The sequence below is a fragment of the Balaenoptera ricei genome, chromosome 4 (assembly GCF_028023285.1).
Source record: "Balaenoptera ricei isolate mBalRic1 chromosome 4, mBalRic1.hap2, whole genome shotgun sequence".
Lineage (NCBI taxonomy): Eukaryota > Metazoa > Chordata > Mammalia > Artiodactyla > Balaenopteridae > Balaenoptera > Balaenoptera ricei.
Genome location: NC_082642.1, coordinates 114,578,964 through 114,593,777, shown reverse-complemented (window position 1 = coordinate 114,593,777; position 14,814 = coordinate 114,578,964).

Genomic DNA, 14,814 nt, shown 5'->3' with positions numbered 1-14,814 from the left:
CACCCTGTAGCCAGCAACCTGCACTCCCCTACATACTAAGCCTCATCAGATGGCACATGGGGACCTCCACAGACCTTCTGGGAGCTTCAACACACAACACACAAACATCAGCAACGGGCTCATCTCTGTGGGACTGGCACACAATTTGCTATGGGCACTGCCCTGAAGAAAATAAACAAGAGTCTCTTAGTACCCAGTCTAGCTTTACAGAATTGAGAGAAGGCACATAATCCTAAATCTTCCCTCCCAAGAGGAATAAGAGGAGTAGAGCAGTTGTACAATTATAAAATTTTAGATAATGCCGTTTGCAGCAACATGGATGGACCTATAAATTGTCATACTGAGTGAAGTAAGTCAGACACAGAAAGACAAATATCATATGATATAGCTTATATGTGGAATCTAAAAAAAAGTGTACAAATGAACTTATTTATAAAACAGAAGTAGAGTCATGGATGTAGAAAATAAACTTACGGTTACCAGAGGATGAGGGGGGAGGGATAAATTGGGAGAGTGGGATTGACATATACAAACCACTAATAAGATAAAATAGATCACTAATAAGATAAAATAGATAACTAATAAGAACTTGGTGTATAGCACAGAGAACTCTACTCAATATTCTGTAATGGCCTACATGGGAAAAGAATCTTTAAAAAAAACAGTGGATATATGTATACGTATAACTGATTCACTGTGCTGTATACCTGAAACTAACACAACATTGCAAATCAACTATACTCCAATAAAAATTTTAAAAAAAGTTTTAGAGACCATCTGAACCTCTATCCAGGCTGAGTGGTGAAGGTCTTTCTCTCCTGAAGCTGGTCTGGAAAGACTGGAGAAGGTAACTGCTTCTTCAGATATGAAGACAGCAATACAAGGCTTTAAGGACATGAAGAAGTATGTAAACTATCAGGGTTGAATCATGAAGAAATAGTAAAATTGAACAGACCTATAAAGAATAAGCTGATTGAGTCAGTAATCAAAAACCACCCAATAAGGAAAAGTCCAGGATTAGATGGCTTCACAGGTGAATTCCACAACATATTTGAGGAAGAATTAATGCCATACTTCTCAAGCTCTTCCAAAAAATTGAAGAGGTGGGAGTGCTTCCAAACTCATTTTATGAGGCCAGCATTACCCTGATATACCAAAGCTCAACAAATATACACCAAGAAATAAAAACTACAGGTCAGTCTTCTCTGATAAACACAGATGCAAATATTCTTAACAAAATACTAGCAAACCAAATTGAACAGCACATTAAAAGGATGGTACATGTGATTAAGCGGGATTCATCCCTGGGATGCAAGGATTGTTCAAGATACACAAACTAATCAATGTGATACACTACATAAAAGAATGAAGGATAAAAATCATACAATCATCTCAGTAGATAGAAAAAAAAATTTGACAAAATTCAACAGCTTTTCATGGTAAACTTTCAACAAATTTGGTATAGAAGAACTGTACTTAAACTTAATAAAGGCCATAAATGACAAGCCCACAGCTAACATCCTACTCAGTGGTTAAAAGCTGAAAGCTTTTTTTCTAAGATCAGCAACAAGATATGGATGTGCACTGTCACTACCTCTATTCAATATTGTAATGAAAGTTTTAGCCAGAGCAAGTAGACAAGGAAAAGAAAGAAAATGTGTCCAAATTAGAAAGGAAGAAGGAAAATTGTCTCTGTTTGCAGATGACATAATCCTATATATAGAAAACCCTAAAGACTCCACCAAAAAAACCTCTTAGAATTAATTTTAAAATTCAAGAAATTTGCAGTATATATGATTATATATATATATATATATATATATATATATATATATAATCAGCATACAAAAATCAGTTCTGTTTCTATGTACAGACAACAAACTATTTGAAAAAGAAATTTTTAAAAAAATCTCATTTACTGTAGAACCAAGAATAAAATCCTTAGGGAGAAATTTAACCAAGGAGGTGAAAGATCTGTACAGTGAAAATTATAAAACATTGATGAAAGAAATTGAAGAAAACACAAATTAAAGATAACTCATGTTTATGGATTAGAAGAATTAACATTAAAATGTCCATACTATCCTAAAAGATCTAAGCAGTCAATGCAATCCCTATCAAAATTGAAAAGGCATTTTCTCCCCAAATAGAAAAAAAACCCCTAAAATTTATATGGAACCACCAAAGATTCTTAATAGTCCAAGCAATCTTTCCAAAAATGAAAAGGCTGGAGTCATCATATTTCCTGACTTCAAATTATATTACAAAGCTCTAATAATCAAAACAGTATGGTACCATCATAAAAAGAGACATGTAGGCCAATGGAACAGAATAGAGAGCTCAGAAATAAACTCACTCTTGTATAGTCATCTAATCTTTGACAACAGAACCAAGAATACAAAGTGGAGAAAGGACAGTCTCTTCCTTTGTAAATGGTTTTGAGAAATCTGGGTATCCACATGCAAAAGAATGAAATTGGATTCATATCTCACACCATATACAAAAATCAATTCAAAATGGATCAAAGACTTCAATGTAATACCCAAAACTATAAAACTCTGAAGACAAAACATAGAGAAAAATTTATTTAAATAGGTTTTAGCAATTTTTTTTTCAGGTATGACCCTGAAAACACAGGAGACAAAAGCAAAAATATTCAAGCTGGATTGCATCTAACTGAAAAGTTTTGGACAGCAAAGGAAGCATTCAACAGAGTGAAAAGGCAACCTATGAAATGGGAGAAAATATTTGCAAGTCATGCATATGATAAGGGATTAATATCCAAAATATATAACCAAATCTATAACTCAATAGCAAAACAAAACAATCTCATTAAAATATGGGCAAAGGACATGTACAGATATTTCTTGAAAGAAGATATATAAATGGTCAACAGGTGTATGAAAAGTGCTTAAAATCAGTAATTATTAAGGAAATGCAAATCAAAATCATAACAAAATATCACCTCACACCTAGTAGGATGGCAATTACTAAAAGAAAAAAAGATGGTAATTGTTGGCAAAGATATGGAGAAAAGAGAATTCTTGTACATTGTTGCTATAAAGCCATTATGGAAAATAACATGACAATCCCTCAAAAAGTTAAAAATAGAGCTACCTATGATCCAGCAGGTCCTCTGCTGTGTATTTATCCAAAAGAATTGAAATCAGAATCTCAAAGAGATACTTGCACTCTCATGTTCATTGCAGTATTATTCACAATAGCAAAGACATCAAAACAAGCTAAATGCCCACTGATGGATAAATAGATAAAGAAAATGTGGTATATACATACAATGGAACGTTATTCAGCCTTGAAAAGAAGGAAATCCTGCCATTTGCCAACACCATGATAAACCTGGAGGACATTATGCTAAGTGAAATAAGCCAGACACAAAAAGACAAATACAATATGATCTCATATATAGAACCTAACAGAGCAAAACTCATAAAAGAAGAGAGTAGAATAATAGTTGCCAAGGGCTGGGGAGAGTAGGAACTGGGGAGGAGATGTTCAAGTGTATAAAGTTCAGGTATGCAAGATAAATAAGTTCTGGAGATCCCCTCTAGAGCATAGTGCCTATAGCTAACAATACTGTATTGTATACTTAAATTTTGCCACAGCATTCAGACACAAAAAAGAAATAAACGAATCCAAGTTGGAAAGGAAGAAGTGAAATCACTGTTTGCAGATACATGATACTCTACATAGAAAATCCTAAAGATGCCACCAAAATCTATCATAACTCATCAATGAATTCAGGAAAGTTGCAGGATACAATATTAATGTACAGAAATCTATTGTGTTTCTATACACTAACAATGAATTATCAGAAAGACAAATTAAGAAAACAATTCCATTTATAATTGCATCAGGAAGAATAAAATATCTAGGAATAAATGTAAGTAAGGAGGTAAATTACCTGTATTCACAAAACTATAAGACATTGATGGAAAAAACTGAAGACACAAATTATATTACAAAGCTACAGTAATAAGAAACAGTATGGTACTGATAAAAAATTGACACATAGAGCAATGGGACAGGAAAGCCCAGAAATGAACCCACACTTATATGGTCACTAAACCTATGACAAAGGAAAAAAGTACAATGGGGAAAAAAGAGCCTCTTCAATAAATGGTGTAGAGAAAATTGGACAGCTACATGCAAAAGAATCAAACTTGACAATGTTCTCACACCATATACAAAAATAAACTCAAAATGGAGTAAAGTCTTAAATATAAGAGCTAAAACTGTAAAACTTCTAGAAGAAAATATAGGCAATATACTTTCTGACATTGATCATTGCAGTATTTTTTGGATATGTCTCCTCACGCAAGGGAAACAAAAGCAAAAATAACCAAATGGAACTACATCAAACTTTTGCACAGTGAAGGGAACTATCAACAAAATGAAAAGACTGCCTACTGAATGGGAGAAGATATGTGCAAATGATACATCTTATAAGTGGTTAATATCCAAAATATACAAAGAGCTCATACAACTCAACTTCGAAAAAACAAACAACCTTGATTAAAATATGGCCAGAGGACCTGAAAAGACATTTTAAGTTTATGATGATGCTTATGAATCATTTACATATATATATATATTTAGTGAAACACATACATTATAACATTCCATATGTAAAGAAAAGACTAAAATTCAATCCATAATGAAAGTTTTTAGATTAAGATTATATCTAGGGTGCATTCCTATTTTAATAATTCCTTGGTCTAAAAAAAGTAATCTGAACTTGATGAATACGTAAAGTGAAAATGGAATCAGCTAAACAAAAACAAAAACAAAACTAAGATTGTAAGAGTATTACCTAAATATAATAAACATATCCATAAAAAACCTAAATTAACATAATACAAAATTGGAAAGTATTAGAAGCATTCCCTAGGAACCAACCACCACATAAAGATACTACACCACTTCTATGAGAAATTGTACTTGAGATCCTAGGTAGTGCAATAAGCAAATAAAGCATAAGGATTGGAAGGAGGAAATAAAATTGTCATTTGCAAATGAGTGTCTATATAAAAATCTGATAGAATCACAAATAAGTTATTAAAAATCATGTGAGTTTAATTAGGTAACTGGATGTAAATTCACTATTCAAAAGTCAATTGCATTTCTGTATCCTAGGAGTAATACTAGGAAATGAAAGTTCAAGAGACAGTATTTACAATATAAATAAGAACCATAAAGAACTTAGGGATAACACCCCCCCCCCAAATTTATAAGATTTATAGGTGGAATTTGATAAAATTTTACTGAATAATACGAGGGAAGATAAAAATAAATTGAGATATATCCTATATAATAGATAGAAATATTCACTGTTGTTGGAATGCTAATTTTCCTCCAAATTGTCTATTATCTATTAATTCCTCCAAATTATCTATTAATTTAAGATAACTCCAATCACAGTTCCAAGAAAGTTGTTATGGAATATGACAAGCCTATTCTAAAATTTATATGGAATAACAAATGGCCTATACATATCTAAGTAAGAAACATAAGGAGTGGTGAGTAACTTTATACATTTAAATAAGAAAAGTAAAGAATGGGGAATAGCCAGATATTAATACTTATTACAGAACCATAGTAATTTAGGCAGTGAATATTAGTGCAGAAACAGAAAAATTAACCAATAAAATATTACACAGAACCCATAAGCACACATATATGGACATTCATGCAGCACAGAAGTAGAATGGCAAGTCACTGGCAGAAGTAGAGACTATCTAGTAAGTGGAGAATGAAGAATCATTTATCTACATGGCAAAAAAGGAAATTAGATTTCTGACTCCAACCATTACACACATGCACATGTACACACACACACACAAACAAGTCAAGTCCAAGTAGAGTAAGGAATTAAATATGAAAAGGAAAACTTCAAGACATTTAAATTAAAATATAGGTGAAAATTTTTCTATAGAAGACAAATATGTTAACTGTAAAAGAAAAGACTAATACATTTGATTAAATTTTAAATTATATTTATTAAAAGTTTTCTTAAAATGAAAACACAGGATACAAACTTGTAGTTAATATTTGCAACACGTATAAAGGACAAATAATTACCCTCAAAAACGTATCAAAATGTTTACAAATCAATAAGGAAAAGACAAATCCCAATAGAAAAACAGGTAAAAGATGTGAATAGACATATTGTAGCAAAGGAAACACACATGAAGAGATGTTCGAACTTACCCAAGGAAAGCAAACCAAGAAAATGAGATAAAGTGATATCCAAATAAAGTACCATTTTCTACTCACATACTTGGCGTAGTCTAAGAAAATCTGACAGGACCAAGGGTTGGATAGAATGTGGATCAGTGGAAACTCTTCTACGTTGGTAATGACTGTAAATTGTTACAATGACTTTGGCTAGATGTGTGACATTTCCTGTAAAGTTCAATGAACATACTGTATATCCCAGAAATTCAAACTAAATTATTTCTATATATACTTAAGAGAAATTCTTAAAAATATGCAGCAGGCATACATACACAAGAAATTTTATAGAAAAAGGTAACAAAAGAAAATTTGAAATATGCTCATTGACAAGAGAATGGATTAATAAATTATGGCATATTCCTCTAATGATATATTGTGAAACAGTAAAAATGAATGAATTGAAGCTATATGCAATAGCATGGATAAATCTTGATAAAATGCTGAGTAAATAAAACAAGTGACAGAACACTACAAAAGCATACTTCCTTTTCTATAAAGTTCAACTCAAGCAATATATATATGTATCATACATTTATATTCATATAGATATATTTATATACACATTCACATATATTTATAGATACATATATTTGTATATACTTACATACACATACATTTATATAAATATAATTTTACATATATATTCATGCATATACATATATATTGATTTTATATACTGATACACATATATTTATATATGCATATTTAAAATTCTTTTCAGAAAGCAAGACATTATAAATATACAATTCAAAACTGTATTTTTGTGAATATTTCTTTTTTTTTTCTTTTTTATTGTTTGAAAACATGGGTGGATCCCCCTAATTTTTTTTTAACATCTTCATTAGAGTATAATTGCTTTACAGTGGTGTGTCAGTTTCTTCTTTATAACAAAGTGAATCAGTTATACATATACATATGTCCCCATATCTCTTTGCTCTTGCATCTCCCTCCCTCCCACCCTCCCTATCCCACTCCTCTAGGTGGTCACAAACCACTGAACTGATATCCCTGTGCTTTGCGGTTGCTTCCCACTAGCTCTCTATTTTACGTTTGGTAGTGTACATATGTCCATGCCACTCTCTCACTTTGTCCCAGCTTACCCTTCCCCCTCCCCGTATCCTCAAGTCCATTCTCTAGAAGGTCTGCATCTTTATTCCTGTCTTGCCCCTAGGTTCTTCTGACCATTTTCTTTTTTTTTTTTTTTAGATTCCATATATATATGTGTTAGCATACAGTACTTGTTTTTCTCTTTCTTACTTCACTCTGTATGACAGTCTCTAGATCCTTCCACCTCACTACAAATAACTCAGTTTCATTCCTTTTTATGGCTGAGCAATATTCCATTGTATATATGTGCCACATCTTCTTTATCCATTCATCTGATGATGGACACTTTGGTTGCTTCCATGTCCTGGCTATTGTAAATAGAGCTGCAATGAACACTGTGGTACATGACTCTTTTTGAATTATGGTTTTCTCAGGGTATATGCCCAGTAGTGGGATTGCTGGGTCGTATGGTAGTTCTATTTTTAGAGTTTTAAAGAACCTCCATACTGTTCTCCATAGTGGCTGTATCAATTTACATTCCCACTAACAGTGCAAGAGGGTTCCCTTTTCTCCACACCCTCTCCAGCACTTATTGTTTGCAGATTTTTTGATGATGGCCATTCTGACCGCTGTGAGATGATATCTAATTCTAGTTTTGATTTTCATTTCTCTATTGATTAATGATGTTGAGCATTCTTTCATGTATTTGTTGGCAATCTGTGTATGTTCTATGGAGAAATGTCTATTTAGGTCTTCTGCCCATTTTTGGATTGGGTTGTTTGTTTTTTTGATATTGAGCTGCATGTGCTGCTGGTAAATCTTGGAGATTAATCCTTTGTCAGTTGCTTCATTTGCAAATATTTTCTCCCATACTGAGCATTGTCTTTTCGTCTTGTTTATGGTTTCCTTTGCTATGCAAAAGCTTTGAAGTTTCATTAGGTCCCATTTGTTTATTTTTATTTCCATTTCTCTATGAGGTAGGTTAAAAAGGATCTTGCTGTGATTTATGTCATAGAGTGTTCTGCCTATGTTTTCCTCTAAGAGTTTGATGGTGCCTGGCCTTACATTTAGGTCTTTAATCCATTTTGAGTTTATTTTTGTGTATGGTGTCAGGGAGTATTCTAATTTCATTCTTTTACATGTAGCTGTCCAGTTTTCCCAGCACCACTTATTGAAGAGGCTGTCTTTTCTCCACTGTATGTTCTTGCCTCCTTTGTCATAAATTAGGTGCCCATATGTGTGTGGGGTTATCTCAGTGCATTCTATCCTATACCATTGATCTCTATTTCTGTTTTTGTGCCAGTACCATACTGTCTTGATTACTGTAGCTTTGTAGTACAGTCTGAAGTCAGGGAGCCTGATTCCTCTAGCTCCGTTTTTCTTTCTCAAGATTGCTTTGGCAATTCGGGGTCTTTTGTGTTTACATACAAATTGTGAAATTTCTTGTTCTAGTTCTGTGAAAAATGCCAGTGGTAGTTTGATAGGGATTGCATTGAATCTGTAGGTTGCTTTGGGTAGTACAGTCATTTTCACAATGTTGATTCCTCCAATCCAAGAACATGGTATATCTTTCCATCTATTTGTATCATCTTTAATTTCTTTCATCAGTGTCTTATAATTTAATGCATACAGGTCTTTTGTCTCCTCAGGTAAGTTTATTCCTAGATATTTTTTTCTTTTTGTTGCAATGGTAAATGGCAGAGTTTCCTTAATTTCTCTTTAAGATTTTTTGTCATTAGTGTATAGGAATGCAAGAGATTTCTGTGCATTAATTTTGTATCCTGTTACTTTACCAAATTCATTGATTAGCTCTAGTAGTTTTCTGGTGGCATATTTAGGATTCTCTATGTATAGTATCATGTCATCTGCCAATAGTGACAGCTTTACTTCTTCTTTTCCAATTTGGATTCCTTTTATTTCTCTTTCTTCTCTGATTGCTGTGGCTAAAACTTCCAAAACTATGTTGAATAACAGTGGTGAGAGTGAGCAACCTTGTCTTGTTCCTGATCTTAGTGGAAATGGTTTCAGTTTTTCACCACTGAGGACGATGTTGGCTGTGGGTTTGTCATATATGGCCTTTATTATATTGAGGAAAGTTCCCTCTATGCCTACTTTCTGTAGGGTTGTTATCATAAATGGGTGTTGAATTTTGTCTAAAGCTTTCTCTGCATTGATTGAGATGATCATATGGTTTTTCTCCTTCAATTTCTTAATGTGGTGTATCACGTTGATTGATTTGCGTATATTGAAGAATCCTTGCATTCCTGGGAGAAACCCCACTTGATCATAATATATGATCCCTTTAATGTGCTGTTGGATTCTTTTTGCTAGTATTTTGTTGAGGATTTTTGCATCTATGTTCATCATTGATATTGGCCTGTAGTTTTCTTTCTTTGTGACATCTTTGTCTGGTTTTGGTATCAGAGTGATGGTGGCCTCGTAGAATGAGTTTGGGAGTGTTTCACCCTCTGCTATATTTTGGAAGAGTTTGAGAAGGATAGGTGTTAGCTCTTCTCTAAATGTTTGATAGAATTCGCCTCTGAAGCCATCTGGTCCTGGGCTTTTGTTTGTTGGAAGATTTTAATCACAGTTTCAATTTCAGTGTTTGTGATTGGTGTGTTCATATTTTCTATTTCTTCCTGGTTCAGTCTGGGAAGGTTGTGCATTTCTAAGAATTTGTCCATTTCTTCCAAGTTGTCCATTTTATTGGCATATAGTTGCTTTTAGTAATCTCTCATGATCCTTTGTATTACTGCAGTGTCAGTTGTTACTTCTTTTTCATTTCTAATTCTGTTGATTTGAGTCTTCTACCTTTTTTTCTTGATAAGTCTGGTTAATGGTTTATCAATTTTGTTTATCTTCTCAAAGAACCAGCTTTCAGTTTTACTGATCTTTGCTATCGTTTCCTTCATTTCTTTTTCATTTATTTCTGATCTGATCTTTATGATTTCTTTCCTTCTGCTAACTTTGGGGTTTTTTTGTTCTTATTTCTCTAATTACTTTAGGTGTAAGGTTGGTTGTTTATTTGAGATGTTTCTTGTTTCTTAAGGTAGGCTTGTATAGCTATAAACTTCCCTCTTAGAATGGCTTTGGCTGCATCCCATAGGTTTTGGGTCACTGTGTTTTCATTGTCATTTGTTTCTAGGTATTTCTGATTTCCTCTTTGATTTCTTCAGTGATCTCTTGGTTATTAAGCAGTGTGCTGTTTAGCCCCCATGTGGTTGTATCTTACAGATTTTTTCCTGTAATTGATATCTCGTCTCATAGCGTTGTGGTTGAAAAAGATACTTGATATGATTTGAAGTTTCTTAAATTTACCAAGGCTTGATTTGTGACCCAAGATATGATCTATCCTGGAGAATGTTCCATGAGCACTTCAGAAGAATGTGCGTTCTGTTGTTTTTGGATGGAATGTCCTACACATATCAATTAAGTCCATCTTATTTAATGTATCATTTAAAGCTTGTGTTTCCTTATTTATTTTCATTTAGGATGATCTGTCCATTGTTGAAAGTGGGGTGTTAAAGTCCCCTACTATGATTGTGTAACTGTCAATTTCCCCTTTTATGGATGTTAGGATTTGCCTTATGTATTGAGGTGCTCCTATGTTGGGTGCATAAGTATTTACAATTGTTATATCTTCTTCTTGGATTGATCCCTTGATCATTATGCAGTGTCGTTCTTTGTCTCCTGTAATAGTCATTGTTTTAAAGTCTATTTTGTCTGAGAGGAGAATTGCTACTCCAGCTTTCTTTTGATTTCTATTTGCATGGAATATGTTTTTCCATCCCCTCACTTTCAGTCTGTATGTTTCCCTAGGTCTGAAGTGGGTCTCTTGTAGACAGCATATATAGGGGTCTTGTTTTTGTATCCATTCAGCCAATCTATGTATTTTGTAGCATTGGACCATTTAATCCATTTACATTTAAGGTAATTATCGATATGTATGTTCCTATTATCATTTTCTTAATTGTTTTGGGTTTCTTATTGTAGGTCTTTTCCTTCTCTTGTGTTTCCTGCCTAGAGAAGTTCCTTCAACATTTGTTGTAAAGCTTGTTTGGTGGTGGTGAACTCTCTTAGCTTTTGCTTGTCTGTACAGCTTTTAATTTCTCCGTCAAATCTGAATGAGATCCTTGCTGGGTAGAGTAATCTTGGTTGTAGGTTTTTCTCTTTCATCACTTTAAATATATCCTCCCACTCCCTTCTGGCTTGCAGAGTTTCTGCTGAAAGATCAGCTGTTAACCTTATGGGGATTCCCTTATGTGTTACTTGTTGTTTTTCCCTTGCTGCTTTTAATATTTATTCTTCGTATTTACTTTTTGATAGTGGTGGGCAGGTCTTTTTCTTTTTGGTGGGCAGGTCCATGTCTGGTGGTGTGTTTTGGGGTGTCTGTGGCCTTATTATGATTTTAGGCAGCCTCTGTGCTAATGGATGGGGTTGTGTTCCTGTCTTGCTAGTTGTTTGGCATAGGGTGTCCTGCACTGTAGCTTGCTGGTCATTGAGTGGAGCTGTGTCTTGGTGTTGAGATGGAGATCTCTGGGAGATTTTCACCATTTGATATTACATGTAGCTGGGAGGTCTCTTGTGGACCAGTGTCCTGAACTTGGTTCTCCCATCACAGTGGCACAGCCCTGATGCCTGGCTGGAGCACCAAGAGCCTGTCCTCCACACAGCTCAGAATAAAAGGGAGGAAAAAAAGGAAGAAAGAAAGAAAGAAGATAAAATAAAATAAAATAATTAAAATAAAAAATAAAAACTAATTATTAAGAAAAAAAATTTTTTAAGTTATTAAAAATAAAAGGACAGACAGAACCCTAGGACAAAGGGTAAAAGCAAAGCTATACAGACAAAATCACACACAGAAGCATACACATACACACTCACAAAAAGAGAAAAAGGAGGAAAATATATATATATCATTGCTCCCAAAGTCCACCTCCTCAATTTGGGATGATTCGTTGTCTATTAGCAAACTGAATCCAACAATATATAATAAGAATCATACACCATCATCAAGTTGGATTTATGCCAGGGACACAAGGATGGTTCAACTTTCACAAATCCATCAATGTGATACACCACACCGACAAAAGGAAAGATAAAAGTCACATGATCATTTCAATAGATGCAGAAAAATCATTCGACAAAATTCAACATCCATTCATGATAAAACCTCTCATTAAGGTGGGTATAGAGGGAATATATCTCAACACAAGAAGTAATATTTATAGCATACCAACAGCTAACATCATACTCAATAGTGAAAAGCTGAAAATCTTTCCTCTAAATTCAGGAATAAGACAAAGTTGCCAATTCTCACTGCTTCTATTTAACATAGTATTGGAAGTCGTAGCCACAGCAATCAGACAAGAAAAAGAAAAGTTGAAGGCAAGAAGCAAAACTGTCACTACTTGCAGATGACGTGATACTATCTCTAGAAAAACTTAAGTCTCCACACAAAACCTGTTAGAGCTCGCACATGGCAATGGAGATCCTGCATACCACAACTAACATCCAATGTAGCCAAATAAATAAATAAATATTTTTTAAAAAACTGTTAAAACTAATAAATGAACTCAACAATGTTGCAGGATACAAGATTAATATACAGAAATCTGTTGCTTTTTTATACATTAATAATGAACTATCAGAAAGAGAAAGCCAAAAGTAATAACTGCAGCATAAAGAACAAAATAGCTAGGAATAAACTTAATCAAGGAGGTAAAATATCTATACTATGAAATCTACCAAACATTGATGAAGGAAATTGAAGGTGATACAAAGAAATAGTTAAATATACTGTGCTCTTGGATTTCAAGAATTAATATTTCTAAATTATCATACTACCCAAAGGGATCTACAGATTTAACGCAATCCTTGTCAAAATACTCATGACATTTTTTACAGAACTAGAGTAAATAATCCTAAAATTCATATGGAATCACAGAAGGACCCAGATTGCCAAAACAACTTTGAGAAAAAAGAACAAAGCTAGAGGTATCACACTCCCTGACTTCAGACTGTACTACCAGTAAAGCCTCAGTAAACAAAACAGCATGGTACTGGTACAAAAACAGATACATAGACCCATGGAACAGAATAGAAAGCCCACAAATAAACCCACACACCTCTGGTCAACTAATCTATGACAAAGGAGGCATGAATATACAATGGAAAAGGCAGCCTCTTCAATAAGTGGTGCTGGGAAACCTGGACAGCTATATGTAAAAGAATAAGATTAGAACACTTTCTCACACCATATACAAAAATAACTCAAAATGGATTAAAGAATTAAATGTAAGACCAGAAACCATCAAACCCCTAGAAGAAAACATAGGCAGAACACGCTTCGACATAAATCGCAGCAATATGTTTTTGGATCTGTATTCTAAGGAAAAGGAAACAAAAGCAAAAATAAACAAATGCAACCTAATTAAACTTAAGAGCTTGCACAGCAAAGGAAACCATCAAGAAAACAAAAGAAAACCTACCGAATGGGAGAAAATATTTGCGAACAATATGACTGATAAGGGGTAAATATGAAAAATATAAAAATAGCTCATACAACTCAATATCAAAAACACAAACAACCTCACTAAAAAAAGGGCAGAAGACCTGAATAGACAGTTTTCCAAAGAAGATACACAGATGGCCAATAGGCACATGAAAAGATGCTCAACATCACTAATTATTAGAGATATGCAAATCAAAACCACAATGAGATATCACCTCACACCTGTCAGAATGGGTATCATGAAAAAGTCTACAAATAATAAATGTTGGCGAGGATGTGGAGCAAAGGGAACCCTCCTACACTGTTGGTGGGAATGTAACTTGTTGCAGCCACTGTGGAAAACGTAATGGAGGTTCCTCAAAAAACTAAAAATGGAACTACCGTATGGTCCAGCAATTTCACTCCTGGGTATATATGTGGAAAAAAGGAAAGTGTTAATTCGAAAAGATACATACACCACAATGTTCATATACATTGCAGCAGCACTATACATTAGCCAAGACATGGAAGCAACCCAAGTATCCATCAACAGACCAATGGATAAAGAAGAAGTGGTATATATATATAATGAAATATTATTCAGCCATAAAAAAGAATGAACTTTTGTCATTTGCAACACCATGGATGAACCTGTAGGGAATTATGGTTAGTGAAATAAGTCAGACAGAGAAAGACAAATACTGTATGTTATCACTTATATATGATACTTAAAAATAAAACGAATGAATATAACAAAATAGAAACAGACTCACAGATATAGAGAACAAACTATTAGTTACCAATGGGGAGCAGGAAGGGGGAAGGGGCAGAATAGGGGTAGGAGATTAAGAGGTACAAACTACTATGTACAAAATAAATAAGCTACAAAGATATATTGTACAGCACAGGGGATATACCAAATATTTTATAATAACTTTGAATGGAGCATTATCTATAAAAATATTTACTATGTTGTACATCTGAAACTAATGTTTTGTAAATCAACTATACTTCATTTT